At 49.1% G+C, this 11,406-nt stretch overlaps 1 long non-coding RNA gene across 1 annotated transcript; it reads right to left on the minus strand.

The window, feature by feature from the left end:
- Positions 1-8,839: 8,839 nt before the first annotated feature.
- Positions 8,840-11,017, minus strand: LOC147345448 (uncharacterized). The gene is made up of 2 exons (XR_015154305.1): positions 10,790-11,017; positions 8,840-8,944 (listed from the first exon to the last, which is right to left on the minus strand). It is a non-coding gene; the product is annotated as an uncharacterized LOC147345448 (long non-coding RNA).
- Positions 11,018-11,406: the final 389 nt, after the last annotated feature.

The following is an 11,406-nucleotide window of genomic DNA, read 5'->3' on the forward strand; positions in this document are numbered from 1 at the left end:
TCCTTGCTTCCTTTCATTCATTCATCTTTCATTATTCAATACGTGCTTTATGAGGTCCTGCCATGTGCCAGGTAGAATTTTAGGTGATGGGAACAAGATAAATACGATTGCTGCCCACTTCTAAACACACAGCCTGTTGAAGATTTTGGAGAGGTACACATTTTTTTTTTTTTTTAAGAATCCGTTCAATTTCTGTTTAAATATGTGTTCATTTGGCTGTGTCAGGTCTTAGCTGTAGCACGCGGGATCTTACTGCGTTGTACTGGATATTTCACTGCAGGGCACAGACTCTCTAGCTGAGGCTCATGGGCTCAGTAGTTTGAGCTCACGGGCTTAGTTTCTCCACAGCATGTTGCATCTTAGTTCCCAACCAGGGGTCGAACCTGCGTCCCTTGCATTGCAGGGCAGATTCTTAACCACTGGACTAGCAGGGAAGTCCCACACATCACATCTTTCTTAGTAATTGTGATAGTGGGGGAAAACATAGGTGAAACGCACACAGAAAAAAACTTGGTATCCATAAGCTATGGCTGCGTAACAAACCATCCGAAGAGGCACACCATAGTAAGTGATGATTCACATACTCCGCTGGAGCAGCTCTGATTCTAGGTTCAGGCCTGGAAGGACCCCAGGGCCTAAGGTGACTCCGTTCCATGTCCCTCCTTCCTTGGGCACCAGCAGTGACCCAGGGCATGTTTCTCACAGCCATGCTGGAAGTGCGAGAGAGCAAACCCAGCACAAACCTTTGCTCATGTTGGCTAACAAGCCTTTGGCCAATGCAAGGCCCAAAGCCAAGTAGGTTTCAGATTCCACGGCCCCATCCCTGATGATGGAGGCCACCTCTCCAGGGGGGGCTCTAGAGTCTGCACGTCTAACAGAAGCCCCCTGAATCCTTACAACACATGAGTCCTCAGCACAGGGCTTGCCTGTTCCGTTCTGCACCTCATCTTTCTCCTCGGAGCTCCTCTGGCAGAATTTCCTGCAAGTCTACCATCCTCCAGAAATAATAATAATAAATAGACAATCTCTGAAACCATGCGCTTGGAGTCAGGACTTCTCGCATCCACCCCTAAACATCTCCAAGTCTGACCCATTTCTGAAGAGTCCCAGACATGTCTTCTGATGGTGGGCACACACATGCGACTTAGAACAACCAGTTCTGCTTTCTGCAAGCACCACAGCACAGGACAGAAGCCAGGATACAGCCAAAGAGACACCCTCTCACATCCCAGTGACCCCCACCCTATGCAAGCACCATGTTTCTCCATTAGGAAAACCTGGGAGGAATGAAAGTGAGAAAGGAAATGGAGTTGTACAACCTGAACCCCAAAGTTCAAAGTCACATCACATTTTCACAACTCCAGGCACAAGTGTCAACTGTTGATCATTTCTATGGGGGCTGAACCTACAGGTAAAACAAAATCAAAAGCCCAAATATCTTGACTGTGAATTATCAGTGTGTAAAGATTTGACCCATGTTCCATTATGATTACCTGTGATTGATACAGGAAAACCCCCCTGATTCCAAAATGGCCAAGGTGGAAAGGAAAGTCTTGTCTCTATCAGGGAAGTGTTAAAATATAAAGCACAGGAAAGAAATCGGTTTGTTTTTACTTTCAAGTACAGGCACTAAAAAAGAAACAACGACGCATCGCTGAGTGGAAGCCGGTTCAGACATGCTTACTCCTAACCTATTTACATGTCACGCATCTGGCCCACTTCCCCAGCTTAAAGTACAAAAGGAGGTCGGCCTCCCTTTTCATATTCAAATCCGATTACTCTGGGAGCAGAAATTGGTTCAACCTCTTTGGAGGGCAATTGGGGAAAGCAGGTCCCCAAATTTGAAACGTGCTTCCCTTTGAACTCAAGAATTCTCCCTCCAGGAATCCCTCCTACATAAAGATCTAAGAGTTTGTTAGAGTGTGGTTTGTGGCAGCATTGTCCGGGGGAGAAGCGGGAGCGACTTGACTGCCAGCTCACAGGGGATTGGCTGAAAAGGAGGAGGTGGGTAGACGTGTTCTTGGTCTGGAAAACTGTCTAGACAATCATCGAGGGGTAAGAGAATGTCACGAAACCACCCAGACAGCACAATGGCATTCAAAAATACACTCGCCATATCTATTTATACCTATAGATACGTCTATACCTTTATGTCTGTGTCTTGATGCAAATCTGTATCTACATATATAGAGAGGTGCCTACATCTGAGCCATAGCGATCTATCTATATCTACATCTGTTTATATCTATCCGTGCCTAGATCTATATTCGTATTTATATAATAGTCTGAGAAAGAAATTATCATCGAGGGACAAGGAGAAAGGAAACATTTCATGGATCACTCCAAATACCAGGTTGGCCAAAAAGTTTGTACGATCTTGCAGAAAAGCCTGAACGAACTTTTTGGCCAACCCCATGGTGGCACTAAGTAGTAAAGAACCCACCTGCCAACGCAGAAGATGTAAGAGACGCAGGTTCCATCCCTGGAGGGGGAAGATCCCCTGGAGGAGGAAAGGGCAAATGCTCCAATATTCTTGCTTGGAGAATCCCATGGAGAGAGGAGCCTGGCAGGCTGCAGAACATGGGGTCGCAAAGAGTTGGACACGACTCAAGCAACTTAGCATGCAGTATTTCTCAGGCCATCAGAGTGTTTTCATCTATTTGCGTGTTTTACATATGCATGAACATGTGTATGCATGATGTAATTCTCAAATTCACATGGCCCTGAGTCAAGCCCGGTATCCCAGGGAGAAGGTCTTTCTTCCTGCTCCAGGGTTCCCCAGGAGCCATGATCACACCAGGAATGCCAGTCCCCGTGGCTCTCCTGCTATTTCAGGAATGTCATTCCAGGAATGCCAGGAGTGTGTCACAGGAGAGAGACACAGGGCCATGCAGTGGCCCGTGGAGGGATCCTTCCGGGCGCACACTGGCCCGAGGCCAGCCGCCCACAGCTCCATCCTGAAGGAAGACGCCCACCACGGGGCACAGGGCATGTGTTGGCTTTGCTCCCACTCTTGGAAGGAGTTCAGAAGTTGGGGGATCCCTTCGGAGGGTGGCTGGCCTCTCTGCGCCGTGGTGGAGCGGTTGAGGTTGACCTCTCCAGTGGCCGAGCCAGAGCTGAACCTGAAAGATGAGGCCACCTTGACCTGCATGAGCCAGACCACAGGGCGAGAGCATCCTCTCAGCTCAGAGAGGTGGTAGCGCTCAGCTGTGACCCCATCGGGTCTTGGTTTACAGAAGCCTCAACCCCGGTGGAGAGGAGAAGGTGAGGACCCTGCAGACAAAGGTGATGGCTGGTCCACGGGCCCAGGGGCTGAGGGCTCAACTCAGACAGGAAGTTACTTTGCCTGCAGAGTGGAAACTGTGAGCCAAGGCCTTTACAGTACACAGTGTGCTCACATGTACACACACACACACACACATACACGCACACACACACACACACAAACACACACTTATGTTCACATGCACATGCCAGCAGTCAGGGCTTGCCAAGCCCTGTCTCAGAAGCAGACCCTGGGGACTTCCCTCGTGGTCCAGTAGTGAAGAATCTGCCTGCCAGGACAGGGAACCTGGGTTCGATCCCTAGTCCGGGAAGATCCCTACATGCCTCAGAGCACCTAAGCCCATGAGCCACGACTACTGAAGCCCACATGCCCTAGAGCCCATGTTCCGCAGCAAGAGAAGCCACTGCAATAAGAAGTCCCATGCAGCAAAGAAGACCCAGCACCGCCAAACATCGATCAATAAAAATCATGTATCGGATGAGGGCCCACCCTAATGACCTCATCTTAACTTGATCACCTGCAGAGTCCCTGCTTCCTAACAAGGTCACAGCCACAGGTACGGGGCTGGGACTTCAACACGATCTAACTCGTAAGATACCCACCCCGGCTCGTCCAGCCAAGCACAAGCCAGCGAGGGAAGCCCCAGGCAGGGTCCCAGGTGTCACAGGCACTCAAAGATCAGAGGCCCTGGGACCGAGGGGATATGGGCACGACACCAAGAGCGTCTGCTCCAGCCTCCGAGCTTGTGAGACGTCTTCTCCTGGCCGCGCTTTCAAAGCCGAACAAATTGGTTTAGGGCCAAAAAGGCCATCAAGCCCTCAAGCATGACTAAAAGATTAAGCGCCATGCCTTAAAACCAAAACCCAAGTGTTCCCTCGGCTCAACTGCCAAGCGGTTATCTGCCAAGTGACAGGAAATGCCTCCCTAATGGCCCTTCACATCATTTTATTAAAAGTTGCAGTGATGTCTACAGCTGAACCCGAGTCGTGCTGGGAAGGCCATTAGGTTAATTAAAATATGAGGACAGCTCACCATCTACTCTTAATTAACAAACGAGGTCCCACTGCCAACTCAGCAAAACGGAGAGCCGGCCCACGACCGTCTGGGGCAGTTGAGGTGCTCAGAGCATCCTTCCACCGCTGACAGCTGGGCTGAACGTAAAGGGGGACCTCGGGGCCTGGGCAGGGGGATAATTCTTACTGCATGCAAGTTGGAGGACCTCCAAGACAGGTCTTTTTATCATCAAATATCTATCATTCTGTAATATCTCTTCATCTGTCTTCCCCAAGCTCACATGCACACTCCAGGACTTCCCTGGCAGTCCTGTGGTTAAGAATCCGCCTGCCACATGGACACACTGCTGTATTCAAGATGGATAACCAGGGCCTTCCCTAGTGGCCCAGGGGTTAGAACTTCACCTTCCAATTCTGGGTTTCCCTTGTGGCTGGTAAAGAATCTGCCTGCAGTGTGGGAGACCTGGGTTCAGTCCCTGGGTTGGGAAGATCCCCTGGAGAAGGGAATGGCTACCCACTCCAGTATTCTGGCTTGTAGAATTCCCTAGACTGTATAGTCCATGGGGTCACAAAGTGTCGGACGTGACTTAGCGACTTTCACTTCACTTCCAATGCAGGGGGTGCCGGTTCAATCCCTGGTCAGGGAGCCAGGCTCCCATAAGCCTCAGGGCCAAAAATCCAAAAAACATAAAACAAACGACTATGGTAACAAATTTAATAAAGTCTTTAAAGAAAAAAAGCTTTTGGGAGAAGGAAATGGCAACCCACTCCAGTATTCTTGCCTGGAGAGAGGAGCCTGGTGGGCTACAGCGCATGGGGTTGCAAAAGGGTAAAACACAACTCAGCAACTCAACAGCAATGGAGCCACCATCTCATGAGCAAGTGCACACCCACGTTGGAACCTTATGTTTCACAAGATTCATCTCTTGAGAAATGTACAAGTTAATCTTTTCTGAGCTTTTTCTTTTCCATTGACTCTTTATCCTGGTGTTTAACAAGATTTTGTTTTTATAAAATTTAACTTGAAGGCTAAAGAAAAAAGGCTTTTAAAAAATAAATAAATAAAATGGATAACCAACAAGGACCTACTAGCACAGAGAACTCTGCTCAACACTATAGGGCAGCCTGGATGGGAGGGGAGTTTGGGAGACATTGGATACGTGTTTATGGATGGCTGAGTCTTTTTGCTCTCCATCTGAAACTATCACAACATTGTGAATACAAATAGAAAGTTTAAAAAAAAAAAAAGAAGCCGCCTGCCAATGCAGCGGACACGCAGGATCCCTAGTTCAGGAAGATCTCACATGCCACGGGGCAACTAAGCCATGAGCCACGACTGAATCTGTGCTCTAGGGCCCATGCTTCATGACTAGAGAAACCTGTACCCCGCAACTAGAGGGTAACCCCCACTTGCGGCAACTAGGAAAAGCCTGTGCACAGTAACAAAGGCCCAGCCCTGCCAAAAATAAAATAAGTAAATGTTAATAAATGCAAAATGTGTGCTCCAGAGGGTGGCCACTCAGGCTACTGTGCTCAGGACCTCGTTCCTGCAAGGACAGAACCGCAGCACTGAAACGGGGCGGTGCACGCACGCACGGGACAGGTGGCGCGTCCAGCTGCGGGAAAGCAGCGATCTGGTCTGCTGTGTTCGCGGCCGTGTCCCCAGGGCTACCATGCCCAACACACAGCAGACCCTGAATCAATATTAACTGAAAACATGAATGAGCACAGGAATGAATGAGGTGATGAATGAATGAGTTCCTCCCGATCTCTAATCCCACAAAGAAAGCAATGCAAGAGCCTGGTTTCATGCTTGGTTTTTCCTTTATGCAGACACACATATATGAGCACACATATATTAATAACAGTAGTATTAAGGAACTGTTGATTGAAACCATCTGCCTTGGCCAGGCCCACTTGCCTGAGCTGTCTCAACAAAGAACGTGGTGTTGCAGCCAAAAACTAACCAGGAGAAGTCAAGAGGGGCCAAAAGAGGGAGGAGACAACCAACCTCCCAGAGTCCTTCTTTTTTTTTTTTTTTTTCCAGAGTCCTTCTTGCCGGAACCGATCTTGGCTAAGAGATGCGCCACCAGGAAGGACCCTGAATCAGACTAAGGGCCAAGCAAGGCAATTGGCCAGAGACAACCTGGAAACTAACGCCATCTCCATAAACCCTGAATCTTCGAGCCATGAGGCAGAGCAGTTCTGGGTTTCCTTGCCCTTCTGCCCTCCGCCCAGTGCCCCTCCCAATAAAGCCTCTTGGTCTGTCAGCACGTGTGTCTCCTCGGACAGTTCATTTCTGAGTGTTAACCCCCGGCATGGGTCCTCAAAAGAAAAAGAATCACGTCACAGGCACAAATCAGCAATTTGCTTTTTCACTTAATAATATATAGTACCTCTCTCTCCAGATCAACACATATAGATCCACCTACTTCTTTTCAATGGTTTGTGATGTTCCATAATATTGAATGTGCCGTAATGTATTCTATTATTCAATTATTGGAAAAGTTATGTTTCCAATTTTTTTGCAGGCAAACAACGCACCAGTGAATATCTTTGTGCACATATCCTGGTTTCCCAGGTGGCTTAGTGGTATAAAGAATCTGCTTGACAATGCAGGAGACGCAGGAGACTCGGGTTTGATTCCTGGGCCGGGAAAATCCCACATCCAGTATTCTTGCCTGGAAAAATCCTATGGACAGAGGAGCCTGGTGGGCAGCAGTCCATGGGGTCACAGAGAGTCAGACATGACTGAGCACACACGGACACAGCACACACATGTCATAAGTGAAAGTGAAAGTCACTCAGTTGTGTCCAACTCTTTTCGATCCCTTGGACTGTAGTCCATGGAATTCTCCAGGCCAGAATACTTGAGTGGGTAGCCTTTCCCTTCTTCCTGGGATTTTCCCGACCCAGGGATCGAACCCAGGTCTCCCACATTGCAGGCAGGTTCTTTACCAGCTGAGCCACAGGGAAGCCCAAGAATACTGGAGTGGGTAGCCATTCCCTTCTCCAAGGCATCTTCCTGACCCAGCAATTGAACCCAGGTCTCCCACATTGCAGGCAGGTTCTTTACCAACTGAGCCACCAGGAAGTCTCAACATGCTGGCAATATTTTTTTTTTTTGGTATCATGATAGATTCCTAAAGCTCAGGGGGACCTTTAAATTTAAAGACATCAGGGCTGACCTGGGTTAAGACAAAGCAGAGAAAGGTCACCCCAGTCTGGCCCCATCAAGACTGTGAGATAAGAAACCCAGTAAGTAAACCTCTTAGATGTTTACTTCCGCAGCTCTCACTCAGGGCTGAGGTGTGTGTAAGGCACTGATAATGACCTGTTGTCATTGTTTGTTGTTTAGTTGCTCAGTCGTGTCCGACTCTCTGTGACCCCATGGACTGTAGCCCGCCAGACTCCTCTGTCCATGAGATTCTCCAGGCAAGAATACTGGAGCGGGTTGCCATGCTCTCCTCCCAGGAATCTTCCTGACCCAGGGATCGAACCCACGTCTCTTATGTCTCCTGCACCGGGAGGCGGGTTCTTTACCACTAGCGCCACCTGGGAAGCCTGTGCATCAGCTTACACTTCAACAAAATTGTTTTTAAAAAACCCACAGGTGCTGGTTTCAACCCTAGAGGGCCTGATGTCATGGGTCTGGGCTGTGGTTCCCACTTGCTGCTGCTGCTGCTGCTAAGTCACTTTAGTCGTGTCCAACTCTGTGCAACCCCATAGATGGCAGCACAACAGGCTCCGCCATCCCTGGGATTCTCCAGGCAAGAACACTGGAGTGGGTTGCCATTTCCTTCTCCAATGCATGAAAGTGAAAAGTGAAAGTGAAGTCGCTCAGTCGTGTCTGACTCTTCGCAACCCCATGGACTGTAGCCCACGAGGCTCCTCTGTCCATGGGACTTTCCAGGCAAGAGTACTGGAGCGGGTTGCCATTGCCTTCTCCGGGGTCCCACTTGAAGGCTTTTCAAAGTCAGGTGATTGATTCCAACGTGCAGCCAAGGCTGAAAACAGCTACAGGACGCCAGTGGTTTGCACACTGGTGGGGCGTGCACCACACCCATCAGAGGGCTGGTTAGAGGCCAAATGCAACCTCCAACCCCAGTGAATGATTCAGGGGTCAGGCCCCAGAATATGCATTTCTTAGAAGCTCCCAGGTGATGCTGCTAGCCTGAGGTCCATGGTTGGAAACACTGCCCTCCACCATGGACCAATCTGTGATGTTTCTCCATCCCAACTTCACAGATGGAATCACCACCGACCAGTACACCACAGGCAGCCGTTGGGGGCTGTCATACGGTCTCACCTCGAAGCTTTCTTTGAGGTTTTAAAGGCTAAGAGAGTGTCATTTGTAGGTCCTTGGTGCCCAGTCCCGGCTCAATCTTAGCCATTTTCCTTCTGCCTAGTGTTTGTCATGTGCTTAATGAGTCCGCTTTTAATTAAAGAGAGCCCTGACTTCTTTTGCCATTAACTCCTCTATAGGCGCATACGTTCTAACCAAAAGGAATGATAAAGAGAGCACGCTGAGACTCCAGGATGACAGCCATGGGCAACAAGAGGAAGATTTTCCTTTTATTCCGTCTCCAGGGAAAGGGGGCTGCTGCCAGCTAGTTCCAGGCAGCTCATCTTTAAATGTCTCCCTCTGCAAAAAAAAAAAAAAAAGAGAGAGAGAGAGAGAGAGCTTGAGATTCGCCGGGCAGAAAAGATGCTCGGAGATCATCCGGTCCATCTCCTGCAGGCCTCCGCGGTACCGCCTCCCGCCGCCCAGACACCCAGAGACAAGCGGTCCCCTTGCGCCCCCTGCTGGCTAAGTTGGGAATGGCTGAACAGCCGAATTCAACAGAGACTTCCAAGGGTCTCTGGTACCCGCACTCCGGCTCCCACTCCTTGCTCCTCCTCTGATAGTATGCAAATTCCCCTTGAAGGGGCTTCATTCTTTCCAAAAGTGACTCGAGTACCTGCAATATACGTGCCTGATCACATACCTATTCACAGCCATTTCCCACAATTGTATCTCACTGGGGGCTGCACAGGTCCAGCCTTGAGTGAAGCACAGAGAATATAAAGGAAATTACACACCTTTTGGAGACACTCACTGTTTAACACAGGGGGCGGCAAACCACAGCCAACTGGCCACATCCAGCCTGTTGTGTTTTTGTGCAATCCACAAGTAACAAAAATTTTTCTATCTTAAATCTCTTTGTTTTTTTTTTTTTAATCAAAAGCGTATTTTGTGACATGAAAATGATTGGAAACTCAGATTTCCCCGGTGGTCCAGCGGTTAGGAACCCATCTGCCAATGCATGGGACATGGGTTCGATCCCTGGTCCGGGAAGATTCCACGTGCCTCGGAGTAAGTCCACGCACCGCAACTAGAGCGTAGCCACCGCTCACTCCAACTAGAGAAACCCGTGCACAGCAATGAAGACCCAGCCCAGCCAAAAATAAAATAAGAAAATGATCAGAATTTCAACTCTCAAAGTGCACAGTGTTGAATCGGATGAACACAGCACAATCATGCTTGCACACTGTCTGTGGCTGCCTGCCTGCTGCAGTGGCAGAGTTAGACAGTTATGAAAGAGACTATATGGCCCGCGGAGCCTACAATATTTATTCTCTGTCCCTTTCCAGAAAAAGTGTGCTGATCCCCAGCACACTAGAAGGAAAGGAGCGTTAAGAGAGAACCAGGTTTAGGTGAACACCTGCTATATGCCAATTTCTGGACAACACGCTCTACAGACATGATCTTCTGAATCCCCAGTATAACCAAGCAGGACCCTAAGAGGCCCTCCAAGAATAGAACTCCATCCAAGTCCTCTGCTTGCTTTTTTGTCTGTATCAAAACTTTACTTAAAGAATAAATTTAATCGGAGAAGTAAGAAAACATAGAAAGGAGAACAGTCAAGCAAGACAAAATAATAATACTTCAGCCATTAAACAAAGTCAAGTCCAAGTCTTCAGTTCCTCAAGGACTGCAGATAATATTCGGAGCCATATCCTTGAGCGGCTTTGCAGATACTGAAACCCCCACCAAGTGGGAGAAGTTGCATGCTGCCCACAAGCATGTAGACCCCAGACCATTGAAACCAGAAAGTTGATGATGCTGACTCCTGATTACCTCACCACCAACCAATCAGAAGCGTGTCCACCAGCTGATCACACCCTGAACATATAAGACGCCTCACTACCCCCTCCAGAGCGGGACACGCAGCCTTGAGGGCATGAGCCCGCTGTGGCCCCCTTTGCCTGGCAAAGCAATAAATAGCTATTTCTACTTCCCTCAGAATTCTGTCTCTGAGATTTAATCCAGCACCGTACAGAGGCTGAATTTCAGCCACACCAGGACAGGCCTGGAGGCTGCCTTGATTTCCCCCAAATGTTACAGGTAAGGAAACCAAATCAAGCTCAGAGAGGCCACTCCAGGTACCCAGGGCGATACAGGTAAGAGGCGGGTGCACACACAGGTCTGTCCGACCCCAGAACTCACATTTATTCCACTCTGCTAAGCTGCCTCCCAGCTCACAAATCTTAACACCGATTCCCATGTTGCGGATGAGATTTCTGTGGCTCACAGAGGTCAGGGAACTTGCTCGCAGGACATTCAGCTACTGGTGGAGGAGGACCTTGAACCCCGACGTCTGACTACAATCTGGAGTTCCATCCTAGACTGCGTCTCCGAACACGTGATTGGGAATCCGTGCAAGAGGCCGATTCTCTGTAATAATGAAACCTTGAAACATATGAGTAGTTTACCAAAGGACTTCCCTGGTGGCCCAGTGGCTAAGACTCCACACTCCCAATGTAGGGGGCCTGGGTTTGATTCCTGGTCAGGGAACTAGGTCCCACACGCCACAACTGAAGATCCCGAGTACCACAACTGAGACCCGGGGCAGCCGAATAAACAATAAATATTTTTTAAATAAAAAAATAAAGGGACAGATGGGATTGCAAAGTGCAGAAAAGGCCCAGAGTGTCCATGCAGCGGCCAGGACTGTGAATGGCCAGAGCTGGGTCCATCGTGGATGTCCTGATGCTCAGCCTGCTGGGCACCCACACTTAGGTGAACGAGATTTATCACCACAGTCACCAAGGTAATTGGAGAGA

This window comes from Bos grunniens, chromosome 25 (genome assembly GCF_055505025.1).
Source record: "Bos grunniens cultivar Pamir isolate PY7600 chromosome 25, Bosgru_T2T1.0, whole genome shotgun sequence".
Classification (NCBI taxonomy): domain Eukaryota; kingdom Metazoa; phylum Chordata; class Mammalia; order Artiodactyla; family Bovidae; genus Bos; species Bos grunniens.